Source organism: Lutra lutra, chromosome 10 (genome assembly GCF_902655055.1).
Source record: "Lutra lutra chromosome 10, mLutLut1.2, whole genome shotgun sequence".
NCBI classification, from domain to species: domain Eukaryota; kingdom Metazoa; phylum Chordata; class Mammalia; order Carnivora; family Mustelidae; genus Lutra; species Lutra lutra.
This window is the reverse complement of record NC_062287.1, coordinates 95,619,082-95,631,665: the sequence shown is the minus strand read 5'-3', so window position 1 is coordinate 95,631,665 and position 12,584 is coordinate 95,619,082. Positions and strand designations below refer to the sequence as shown.

Here is a 12,584-nt window from a genome sequence, read left to right as displayed (position 1 = left end):
GTAGGAGACTTGAGGAATCAAAATGCTCTAGCACAATGAAGGGAAGCATGTGATTATTATCACCGTGAGAAGGTTCCGGGCCACAGGGAACTGGGAGGAGGAGTATCTCAGTACAGATAGACAGACATGGAAAGGAAAGGTGCTTGGCACTACAGGAAAGGGTGTCCCCAGTGGGCCCTAGGGGCCCCTGGCATTCCAAGAGTTCTCAGCATAAGGACCTGCAGTGACACCACCTTGGTCTCAGGCAGTCAGGCAGGGCCTCAGGCCTGCCCCCCCCCCCCCCCCCCCCCGAGGAATGCTGCTTCCCCCAGGCAACCAGCACACCAGCACCAGAGCCAATGGCTTAATGGCCTGGTGAGCCTCCAGGTGGCCAGAGAGAGAAGGGCCTGTTTGTGATGCAGTAGGAAAGCAGACAAATAAATCAGCCACGGCAGGCTGGACTCAAGGCTCCTGGGAGGCAGCCCCTGGGGCTTCAGGCCACTGGGATTCCCACCCCTACCCCACCTCTACTGGGATCCCAAGAACAGAGAAGGTAGGAGTATCCCCCTTCTACAGATTGGGAAACTGAGGCTCAGGGAGGTACTATGCCTGGGGTCACAACTTGGAACCAGCAGAGCCTGTTTAAACACATTTGTTTGCAGCTGATTCTGTCCTTCTGTGCAATCTGTCCCCTTTTATCAGTCTAGAACACCACCCAGGCTAGAGCAGATATAACGCAAGCCTTAGACCAAAGCCCAGCCAGACACCTGCTCTAGGGTGTCAGGTGGGTGGAGGCAGAATGAAGCCTGAGCTGACTGCAGGGGAGAGAGGGACAGGCATTTCCTGAGTGCCTCGAACTCACCAGACATCAGGGGTTGGTGTTTTGCACGCTTTATCTCATGCAAGGCTCGCAAGTGGTCAGTGAGGAAAGTTGTGTTCTTATTTTTAGGAGGTGGAAGCCAGAGGACAGAGAAGAGAGGGGACTTGCTCGAGGTCACAAAATGTGAAAGCCACAGGTCTGAGGCTGACCCTGAGGGGGTCAGGCGCCCCCAGCCCACACAGACCCAGCACCCTGAGCCCTACAAGCCTGGCGGACCCTTGAGGGGCTCAGACCCACAGCAGCCACAGCCTCTGCTCTGGGGGCTGGTTAACTAGCTCACCCAATGGACAGACCCCGAGACAGTTGAGTCGGCTTGGCCAATGAGCCACAGCTGGCCCCAGGGAAGACGGTGGCCAGAGCCGGGCCTCAGAGAATGAGGAAGACTCAGGTCAGGGGACAGGGGAGGAGGTGAGGGCATTCAGACGGAGCTTCGGGGCCCAGGCACCTCGGTCTGGGAGTCTGGGAAATTCTGTACTGTTCAGGAGTACAGGAGGGCAGACACAATCCAGAGGGGAAGACAGGGGCTAGGGAGAAGGCAGAGCTGGGCCTGACCCCCACTCCCTGGGCATTTGGGGCCCATCACCACCAGGGGCCCCAAATGCCCAGGCAGGAGCTCGTAACAGGGATGGCCCGAACCACCCTATCTTCCCTCCACAGGTTCCTGGCCCAGAGCAAGGATCCCGGTGCAGTCCTTTTCTGGAGTCCCTTGCACCCAAAATCCACCAGGCCCTGGGACCTCCAAAGCAGAGGCTGAGAATAGAGAGGAGGCTAGAGGTCCCCTTCCTCTCTAAGGAGGCAGCTTGGCGGCGATGGGCCAGGCTCAGGACAGGGAGAAAAGGTAAGAGGGGTTCCAGTCCTGGCTCCAGCACCTCCTTAGCTGTCAGATCCCAGGCATGTCACCCATAGCCTGTCATTATCTGTAAAATGGGCTCAGAAATAACACCCTTGCTGCCTACTTCACAAGGTGTGGGGAGGCCTGTGGGGAAGAAGTACGTGAGAAAATGTCCACAGCTAAAAGCTATAAAGTGTAAGGTATCATTAGCAGAAATAAGAACTCCCAACACCCTGAGGAGGGGAGTGACTTCCCCATGGTCACACAGCCAGGCGGCAGCACAGCACTGTGTGACCTGGGTCTCCAGATGGGTAGGCCAGGGCCCTCCCCCAGCCAGACTAAGAGTCCCAGAGTAGCCATACCCCTCCAGCGGACCCTCTTTGATGGGTGCAGCCCACCCCCACCAACCCTAGCTCCTTTGGTCCAGGACCTGCTGCCACTCTAGACCAGGGAATCTGGGAACGGAAGCCCAGCTCTGAGGCCTGCAGCTGTGGCTTTGGGCACGTTGCTACAGCCCTGGGACCCTCCACGTCCTCATCTGTAAAATGGGGGCCACTCGGTCACTGACACCATGGCTACAAAGTGCCCCGGGTGGGGCCTGGCACATCTTAGCTGCCCAACAGAGGAGGGCTCTCTCCTCTTCCTCTGCTGTGCCTGCCTGACCACAGCCAGGCTTAGGAACATGTTTCCACGGCTTCCCAGAAAAATGCCCTGAACAGTAACTGGGAATATAAATGGGCTGGAAACATTAGATCTTAGAAGAAGGGCACGTTACTGAATGGCTAGTAGGCGGGGGGCGCGGATAAAAAGCAGAGCAAGACCCTGGTTCAGAGACAGTGTGGGGGACCCTGCCTCCCCAGCCCCCTCACCTGGGGTCCTCTGGGTCCCCCTCAGTGTTCACGGAATGCACCTCTGCCCCCACACCGGACCCATATGACGGAAGCCCAGAGTATGCGATATAGTTCGGGGTAGGGGGTGTTGTTGAAGGGGGGCATGGAAAGGTATCAAGGCTGGGGTTTCTGTAGTGCTCCTGATGGCTTTCAGGGCTAACTTGGACATATTAAGTTCCCTGTCAGAGCCTCGGTTCTCCTTCCTACAAAATGGGGATGGTGATAAGCATCTTATCCTCTTGCACATAAATATATAATTGCACATCCTGGAAAAGCTGATGAGGTGGAGGCAGGGGAAAGGTAAGTTTCGGCCTCATGCAAGCCTTTACCAGATGGGACCAAAGGGTTCCTACTGGGAGCTAAGATTCACCACACAGTCTCCAGTGGCCCATTCTACGACTCCATTGGTTCTCCAGTTGTAGTTCCCAGACCAGCAGCAACAGCATCTCCTAGAAACCTATTAGCCATCCACTTTCCTGGGCTGCCCCCTACGACTCCATTGGTCCTTCTGACCAATGGAATCAGAAGACTTAGGGGCATGAACCATGTGTTAACAAACCCTCCAGGAGACTCTGCCATATGTCAGAGTTTGGGAACTACCGTCCCCCTCCATGACCCACCTCCTACTCCAGACAAACTTCCTCCCACAGACTCATCTTCTCATTCCCTGGCTCCCAGAAGGCTGCTGAGAAGGAAGGAGTCACCATGGAGAAAGGTCATTAAATACTAAAGAGATCTCATAATTAGTTAATGACACCACAGGCTCCTGGAAGGGAGACAGGAGAAGGGTCAAAAGTCAGATTCAGACTCTAGTTGAAGAGGAACAGCTCCCCGTATCTGTCTTTTTCCTTCTGTCTCTTACCCGCCACCCCCCCCAACACAGACCCCAAGCACTGGCCCCTTTCCTTCTATGTGCTCGCTACCTAGCTCCTAGGGACACAGTGCCCTCTCTCCCTAGTGGGGCTAGAGCTAAGTTTGGGGATACATTCTGGTGGGTATGGGGGAGAGGATTTTTCCCTGAGAACTGGTCCCTCGGACCACAAGTTTAAAAACCAGCTGGCTAGAAAGCCACTTCTAGGAATCTACTCCGTGGAGAGTATTAGATGTGAGCACAAGATATATGTATGGACAAGGCAGTCACCCTAGCGACGTGGGAGCTAATGAAAAATTCAAAATGGCCAAAACGTGCAACAGTAGGAGAATGCGAAACTGGGTCATGGTGGATCCACAGTGTGATACTACAGGAATGGGAAATGTGCTGAGGAAGAATATTGAATAACATGGAACAATCCTCCCTTTACTATGTTAACCCACCGCGGCAGCAGAGGAAGTGGTTCGTGTGGTATAATCCCAACAGCGCGTGCGTGTGTGTGTGTGTGTGTGTGTGTGTACACCAAACTGTTCCCAGTACTTATTTCTGAATGGTTCTTGCCTCCTTTATATCTATCCCTCAACCTCTAAGGTTTTCAAAAAAAAAAAAAAAAATTCGTCAGTAATTATAAAGTTTGTGCTTGTGTGTGTGTGTGTGTGTGTGCCCGCCCATTTGGTTCGGATGGAGAAGATGTTTCTAAACAGTTGAGAGAGATAGCCTTCCTACCTCAGAACCACTGGTCTGGGTGGCCTCTGCCACAAGGGGGACATGGCCTCTCCCAGGGAATGTCCACATTCCATGTGGACGTCATCCCAGTGCACATGATCAGGATTGTAAGTGGAAGCTAAGGGAGGATAGGTTTGCTTAAATTCTATAGCATATATATTTTTTAAGAGTCAGATCTGGGGCACCTGGAGTCCCTTGCACCCAAAGGGTGGCTCAGTTGGTTGAGCGACTACCTTTGGCTCAGGTCGTGATCCTGGAGTCCTGGGATCGAGTCCCCCATCAGGCTCCCTGCTCAGCAGGGAATCTGCTTCTCCCTCTGACTCTCCCCCTTCTCATGCTCTCTCTCTCTCTCAAATAAATAGGTAAAAATCTTAAAAAAAAAAAAAAGTCAGATCTGTGCAGGGGAGAAGGACTCTTTATTTCTCCATAGCAGTGGCAGGCGCAGCCTTCATATACCATTCTCTGGCTTTTACTGAGGGGGCTTCCTGTGCTGGGCCGCCGCTAAGCGGTTCACCCATACCCATTACCTCATGTAACACCCCCGCCCGCAAGCCACCGGAGAGGTACCGCTATCATCCCCCAGTTCACGGATAAGGAAACCAAGGTTCTGGGCGGTTGAGAAACTTGCCCAAAGGTGAGCAGATGCTGGGAGGAAGAGCTGGCTCACACCTAGGTCCCCGACTTGCCCCCAGGGGACTTCTGACCCGCAGGGTTTGAAAAGCACGCTCTACAGCGTCACGGCAAAAGAGTAGCCTGCCGCTCGCCCCGCCAGGAGCGGGCGTGGGCAGAGAGGAAGGGGGTCAGGGGGCCTTGCCCAGAGCCTCTAAATGTTCAGTGCAAGTAGACTCACACATCCTGCCTGCCTCCGTTACTCCCCCGCTGTGTGGTCAGGAAAGATCGGGGAGGTGAGCTGTCGACGTGACCCATAGGGACCCAAGGACGAGCCACCCACTCACTCACCCAGGACCTCAGACAAACCAATCCTCCCCTAGCCCCACTGACTTTTTATTTCCAGCATCTCATCGGGTCCCACAGCAACAACATTCCAATAACCCATCTCCTAAACCAGTGACTGTGAAAGTGATTTTCCAACCATAGTAGAATTATTCATTGTTACCATTATTATTAGCAATGACAAATCAACATTGAGTGCTTACTGCTTACCTGACATCATTCAAAGTGCCTTCTACTTATCAGTGGAACGCATATTGCCCTCTCCACTTGTTTCCCTAATGAGGGACCTCTACCAGGAGAACACCTCTAGTCTCGCTCCGCCTCCTCCCTTACTTCCTGGACCCCAACAGAGGCTTCTGTGATTGGCTCTTCTCGAAGACACACTGGGCATGCTCGGTGGGGCATGCAGCTTTCCATCCCGGCTGCCCTCAGCTCCTACCACCTGCTCCTGCAGGGAGGCTGGCCCCTGTCCAGCGCTGCTTGTGACCGGACAGGTAACTCTGCCAGTTCGACGGCAGACGGTTGGAGAGCCCTCTGGGCCCCTGATCTAAAGCCGTGTTCTCCGGCCAGCTTTCTCAGTGTTGATGCTTCCTGTCCGAGCCCCATCTCTGTCATCTGTTTCCATTTGGTTCCAAATTCAGAAGAAGGGGTCTCTCTAAAACCTCAACATATGTTAAGATCCTTCAATCCTTATAGCTCGGCCCCGAATTAGAGATTATTATCATCTCTATTCTTAAGCCCTCTGGTGTCAAGGGCTGTTGAAAGCTTTCTAGGCAGGCAGCCCTCAGGGTGTATTCCCCGGGGATGGAAGTTGGGATGACATTCCCAACTATATCTGACTCTTGTCTCCCAGGCTCTGAGGCCAGTGGACATAGCCACTGCTTCCACAGACACTCCCTCTGTCTTTTGATAAAAGGCTTGGCAATTGATATATCAAACCAACACCCAATCCCTTTGGGAACAAATATGATTGATCAACAACAAAAACCAGACTGTGATCCCAAGTTCAAATAGTATCTTTCTGTTTAAATATGTATAGTAAGTTTCTCCATAGCTTTACTGTATAAGTCCATTCCTTCTTTCGTGAGCATAAGACTATGGAATCATTGCAGGAGATTCAGAAAATTGAGGAAGGAGGAAAAAATAAAGGTCTGCAATCTGATCTGTATAATCCCATTATTGTGTATTTAAATGTACTTATTCATCTACTTTTCAGCCTGGAGTACAGTTGTGGGGTGGGGGAAGCTCTGCTATTCTGTGTCTACAGAGCCCCCATGGGGGAACCAGGACCTGCCCACCTACAGTGGCTGTCTGTCTCGGTGCAGGAGAATGGACTGGGCACCCAGAGTCCTCTTTCTGAATAAATCCCTGAGACTGCCGGCTGTGATGTCACGTGTGCCTCATTTACAAAAGTCAATTGCCGCAAATGCAGGATAACAGTTTCTAGTTCTGCAGCCCATGAAAGGCTGTGACTTGTCCAAGGTCACAAGGCAAGTAAAGGACAGGCTAGGGTCTCCTGATCCCCACTATCAGGCTATTCACCAAGCTTTTCCCCAAAGACTCACCCCCCAAGGACTGAAATCCTGCTTCCTCTTAATAATAGCAGCACTACCAAAACCAGCTGAAATACGTATGTATGGCACTCACCACGTGCTAAGCACATGTCATAAGTGCTTCATATATATTAATTCACATCATTCTTGGGGCACCTGGGTGACTCAGTCGTTAAGTATCTGGCTTCAGCTCTGGTCATGATCCCAGGGTCCTGGAATTGAGCCCCGCATCAGGCTCCCTGTCCCTTTCCCACTCCCCCTGCTTGTGTTCCCTTGCTCACTATGTCTCTGTCAAATAAATAAATAAAATCTTTAAAAAAAATCACATCATTCTCAATAGCACTATGAGGTAAATACTATTATGATCCCCATTGTAGATGCCGAAATATATGCACAGACGGGCTAAGACACTTGCCCAAGGTCTCACCCAGCAGGCAAGTAGCAGAGGCAAGAATCACTTTTAGGCAGTTAGGTTTGGGACATCACTCGTGGTTCCTTCCCAACTTGGGCCAACCCCAGCTGGTCCCCAGGCCAGCTTCTGGAGCACTGACTGCCTGGAGAAGAAAACCAACCTAAGAGGCTCACCTCCCTAGACAAAGTCACCCTGCAGCTTCCCATCAGATCCAGGATGTGAACCCAGACTTCCAGCGCTTCATCCACTTTCCTACATTGGTTCTAGAAGCCTAGGTTCAGAAACAACCACTTCTTTCCCGGATCCCCTGCCAGCACAACAAAGAAAGTCAGGCACAGGGCCCGAAGAAGAGTCAGAAGCCCCCACCGTGGGGAAAGAAGGCAGAAGGGACAGTGAGGGGCCTCCCAGAGTGACACACCTAGTGGCCTGCAAAGAGATGTCAGGGATGGGCCTCCCAGAGGGCACTTTCCCATGCCCCCAGCCTGGAGCCTGTGCCCTCACAGGACAGTAGCACCTTCCACAAATAACACAAACCAAGCTAGGGACACTTCACCAGGCTGGAGCCAGAGGAAGTCGAGCTGTTCCCCTCTCAGGAGGGGAAAGGCCAGGCCTCACAAGGGAAGCTGAAGCCCTGACCGAAGCAGTCCCAGGCCAGCCAAACCATTCTCGCCTCCCTGGTCCCAGGTTCCAGGAGCAGGACAGGCAGGCCCGAAGGGTAAGGCATGGGCATCCAGGCCCGGCTTCCCAGCTCCACCTTTGCCAAGGAGTCGCCAAGGATCTGGCACTGTGCTGGGTCCTGCTGGGACACCCCGAGGAAAAACACTTACTTATTCATTCAACCATCATTTCCTGAGAGCCTGCTGTGTGCCAGGTCTTGTACCAGGAATCAAGGATACAGAGATCGACAGGACAATCCCTGCCTGCGAGGGTTCATGGAGTCACTCCATATGCCACCAAAGAGCAGCGGGAGAGTAAAGTACTCAGTGCAGACAAGCACAGAGGAAGGGGGGAGGGCAAGGAAGGGTTTAGAGAAAAGCTGCCATCCACGTTCAGACCTCCTGGCCCTCAGAAAGCCTGGGGTTGCACTGGGGAGGCACATGCCCCGGGGAATGCACTTTTTGTTCTATGCTCATGTCATCCTATGAGGCTGCTCCCGTTACCCAGTTTACAGATTCAGAAACTGAGACTCAGAGAGGGTCACAAACCTGGGAAGGACAGAGCCAAGATTCTAGCTCCAGAGTCCGGCTCTCGCCATGCTCTACCATCTCCCTGATTTGGCAGATAGGCAGAAGGTAGGTAGGGCGGCTTCAGGTGGAGTAAGCAAGGGTAAGGTAAGGAGGTAGTCCCAATTCTTGCCTGTGTGAGAGGAATCACGCAGTTCACCTGATGTATGTGTGTGTGTGTGTGTGTGTGTGTGTGTGTGTGTGTGTGTGCGCGCGCGCACGCATGTGCTCTACTTTACAAGCAACAGATTCCAGGCCGCAGAACTTCCTAAAAGCCAAGGAAAGGAACGAAGCACCACAGAGAAGGGAAGCCCAGAGAGGAGAAGGAACTTACCCGAGGTCACACAACCTATAAACAAAGGAGCCGGAACTAATTCCAAGAACCAGAACCCAAGGCTTCTTCTCTCCCGCTCAGCTGCTTCTCTGTGTCAGCACAGAGTGAATCAGCTGCTGACAGGAAAACCAACGTGTAGGGGGAACCCCAGGGGTGAGTCAGGAACCAGCCAGCCCCCAGACACCAACTGGGCCCATGACAGAGGCCCTGAGCCTGTGGTTGGCCTCCTCACAGGCAGCATTGGGATGGGGTGAGGGGAGGAGGGAAGCAACACATACCACAGCGCTCATTGTGTTTACCTCTGGGCTTCCCTCCTGGCTCCCTGGATCCAGGCTTAGAGAGGGGAAACCGGTGGGCAGGGCAGCTCCTGCTGAGATGAAACAGGCCCCCCAGCCCTGGCCCCATCCTGTCCCACAAAGGGGCCCAGGCTCTTGCCTCCCTCCTACCTCTCGCTGAGCCAACTCCTGACTGTTTGATGCTCTTGATTAAACCCTAACCGCCTCCTCTCAGCTTCCCCTGGGGTGGAAGAAGTGGTTATAACGGTCTGGAGTAAAGGGTCAGGGCCAAGCCAAAACCAGGGGGCGCCAGCTGGCCCCAGATGCTCCAAATCCACGGGAATGTTCGAGGCTTGGGTCTGCTCAGCCTCAGGCCAGGAGGGGGCTGTCTGGTCTTCAGGTGGAACAGAGTTGGGTCCTCAGGCTGGGGAGGTAAGGGGGGGTAGGGAGAGCTAGGCAGTGGCTCAAAAGTCTGAGGCTGAGAGAAAGAGAGGAGAGAAGGGAAGAGAGAGAGAGACGGGACTGCCCCACATTGCAGAAACTTGAGAAGAGCCAACCAAATCCACACCCCCACACGTGGGAAATTTGTGTCCCCACCGCCTAACCTTTCACCCCAGCCCTCCCTGGACTGTAGCCAGGAAGGGGAGAGCCCCAGGCACTTCTCCCCATCCACCCTGCTTTCAAACCCACCGCTGGCTGGTGCAAGCTCCCACCACTTGCCCAGATGTCCCCCCGACAACCCCTGGCCCCGTAGGGCCTGTGACAGAGGCCCTGAGCCTGTGGTTGGCCTCCTCACAGGCAACATACTGGGCCTACTGGGCGGCTTCCTCCCTATCACTCCATAGCACACCTCACCCTCCCCAGCACCTCTGAGCCCCTGCTAGGCACCAGGGTCAAGGCTGGGTGGGGGAATACGAAGACATGGGGATCCTTCCTCTTCTCCCCAAGTCACCCTGGCTCTCCTCCCACCCCTCTGATGGCACCTCTTCCTTCACTCACAGCAGCAGACACCCCAAAGGCCCGCAGATTCCTCCTTCCCCATCATCACAGCCCTGGGATCCTTCTCCCTTGACCACTGAGTCCCTCACCCCAGCACATCTGGCAAACTGGTTTCCTAAAGCGCCCCTCTGCATACGTCACTCCCCGGCTCAACAACCTTCCGTGGCTCTCACTTTCTGCAAATCAGATCCAAACATCTCATCTTGGCATTGAAGGCCCTCCATGAGTTGATCCAACTTAACCATTCCCCCCTTCACAGCCCTGCTGAGTCCCAGTTCTTTGGCCAGACTGATTAAACTAGCAGTTTCTTAGAAAGTCCCTGAACACGGTGACCTCCTGCTTTTGCCTAGGTATTTTCCTCTGCCCAAAACTCTCACTGCAGCAGGGGAAACCTTCGTAATTCTTAAGACCCACCACAAATTCCACCTCTTCCATGAAAGTTCCCTGTAATACTTTTTTCACTGATCTCCTGTCAGGGTCACTGGCATCCCTTCCCAGACAGTAAGCAACTGAGGATGGGGGCAGTGTGTCATCCTTTGTCATGCATCATGTGGGCTGGAGGGGTGGCGGGGAAGACTTCCAGTATTTGCTTCCTAAGTACTCTTTGAAATGAACATCTTCTCCTTCCCCAACCCCCTACCCCCCCATCCCCCACCATGGGCCCCACTTAGTGACCCTCTTCCTCCCCCACAACACCACACTCTAATCTTGGGCTGTTCACATGCTTGGACAGGGGAGACTGAGGCCCCAAGCTGATCCAAGCCCAATCGGGACTGGCTCCTGGGAGCCCAGGAGCCCCTCACCCTCTGCCCTGGTTTCTCTAGGATCTCACTGCTCCTAAGCACCCTCCCCTCTGAAAGGCACACACACTGTCTCCTCCCTATAGAGCAGCCTTCACTCTGTCCCATACTACTTTCTAGCTGGTTCCAGAGTGTTCCAGGGTTCATCTCCCCAGGACATTCAGGGAACCGACATGCAGCACCCCTGGTCTCCTTCGGTGCCCAGCCTTGACTGAACAGGTTAACAAGTGCCCACATTGACCCTCACCTTCACCCCAAGCCAAGTGTTCAGTGGAATAGCTGGGCTCCAAACACCAGAGCAGTACAGACCCATGAAATCTCATCTGGCTCCAGGCCCTGGGTGTGTGTTATCTTCCCCAGCAGGGGCATGGTGGGAGTGGGGGAGCCTTGCTGTCAGCAGCCCCAAATGAGGGCAGAGCCCAGGTCTGTCTAGGTCGTCTCTGTATCCCCTAGCTCCATTTCATATATAGTAGGTGCTCATAAACATTGTAACTGGACAACCATCAGCCCCAAGCGCTATGACAGAAAACTCAGCCACTTTTTGGTCCAGATGACACACTCCCCAAACATGAAACGGACAAAGTAATGCAGGTGGCAGGTGGCCATTTCTGGCACTCACAGGGTCAAGAATGGCTGCAGCCTGCTCTCCAAAAAACAGGCTCATTCCCAGGCAGGAGGCCAGTCCCTCACCTGCCTGCCTGCCTCAGAGCAGCTGTCATATAGCGAGGGCTCACTGGGTGCCTGACGCCTTGCTAAACACTGTATATGAATTACTCTGTTTAGTCCTCGCCACCGCCCTTGGATTCTGCCAGGACTCCCATTTTACAGACGGGGAAACCGAAGCTTGGAGGGAAGTGCAATCCTAATCAGTTTGGTCCCAGAGCTTCAGATCGTGCCCATTGAATGAGGCCGCCCAGCTGCTATGGCCCTGGCACAGAGCACCCACTAGCACCAGGAACAGAAACCTCCAGGCCAATGAACTAACCCTGAGCATGCAGCAAGAGGCCCGGGCCCAAAGTTTGTCGGGGTTTTCCCCTTCTCTCCCCGCCCCACCAAGAACTTGTCCCCTGGTTTCCAACCACGGCCTCCCAGGCCAGGTCACCTGGAAATGCCCCAGGAAGGAGACAAAAGCCCCTGCTGAGGATGTGGTCTGAAGTATTACTGGGATCTCAGTGTTAGGGGGAAGGCGAGACTGACGTTTCCTTGCTTTACGCTGCTTCCCCGGGGCTTGTGGGTTCAAGCCCCATCGGAGAAACTAGTGTGAACTTTAAAGTACTTCGCTTAACTCTAGGGGAACGTTCCCTTGGCCCAGCGCCACCAGCCAGGGAGAGCCAGCCAGCGCGCTGTGAACACCGGCGGCTGAACTGCAGTCCGCTCTCACCTGCCAGCCCTCGCCTTCCAGGGCTTTCGTGAGAAAGGGCAACCGGAGCATGGACTTCACCTGGTTCAACCTACTCCGTTTACGGAACCCAAGAAGCCCAGAGCAGGGTGGGGGAGTCGGGCCCAGAGCCACACAGCTGGTAGACGACACAGCCGGAAAACTGGGGGTCAGCACTCGGGGACTTAGGCTCCTTTTCACCCACCAGCTGCTGCTGTCACTTGCTCCGAGAAAGCTGCCCAGGCGGGCTCTGGAAGTAGAGACGAGAACTAACTTTGCTGTTGGTCCGGCCGGCCTCCCCCCCGCCCCTCTCACCTTCTGGCTTTGCTTTCTGCTCGGCGCTGCAAGCCCGGCGTCGCCCGCTCGCGCCCGCCTGCGTCCGACTGCGCAGCTCTGGGCTCAGTCACTCTGCAGTTCTCCCGGCGACCGTCGGGGAACGCAGGGGCTGCAGCAGGCCCCGCCCCCGGAGGACACGCCC

The 12,584-nt window shown here is 54.3% G+C and overlaps 1 protein-coding gene across 1 annotated transcript in view; it reads right to left on the bottom strand.

The window, feature by feature from the left end:
• CD82 (CD82 molecule) overlaps positions 1-12,573 on the bottom strand; it is a 49,884-nt gene extending 37,311 nt beyond the window's left edge. The window contains exon 1 of the mRNA XM_047692824.1: positions 12,422-12,573. The gene's annotated coding sequence lies outside the window, so the exon portion shown is untranslated. The remainder of the gene's footprint in view (positions 1-12,421) is intronic.
• Between the last annotated feature and the right edge of the window lie 11 nt (positions 12,574-12,584).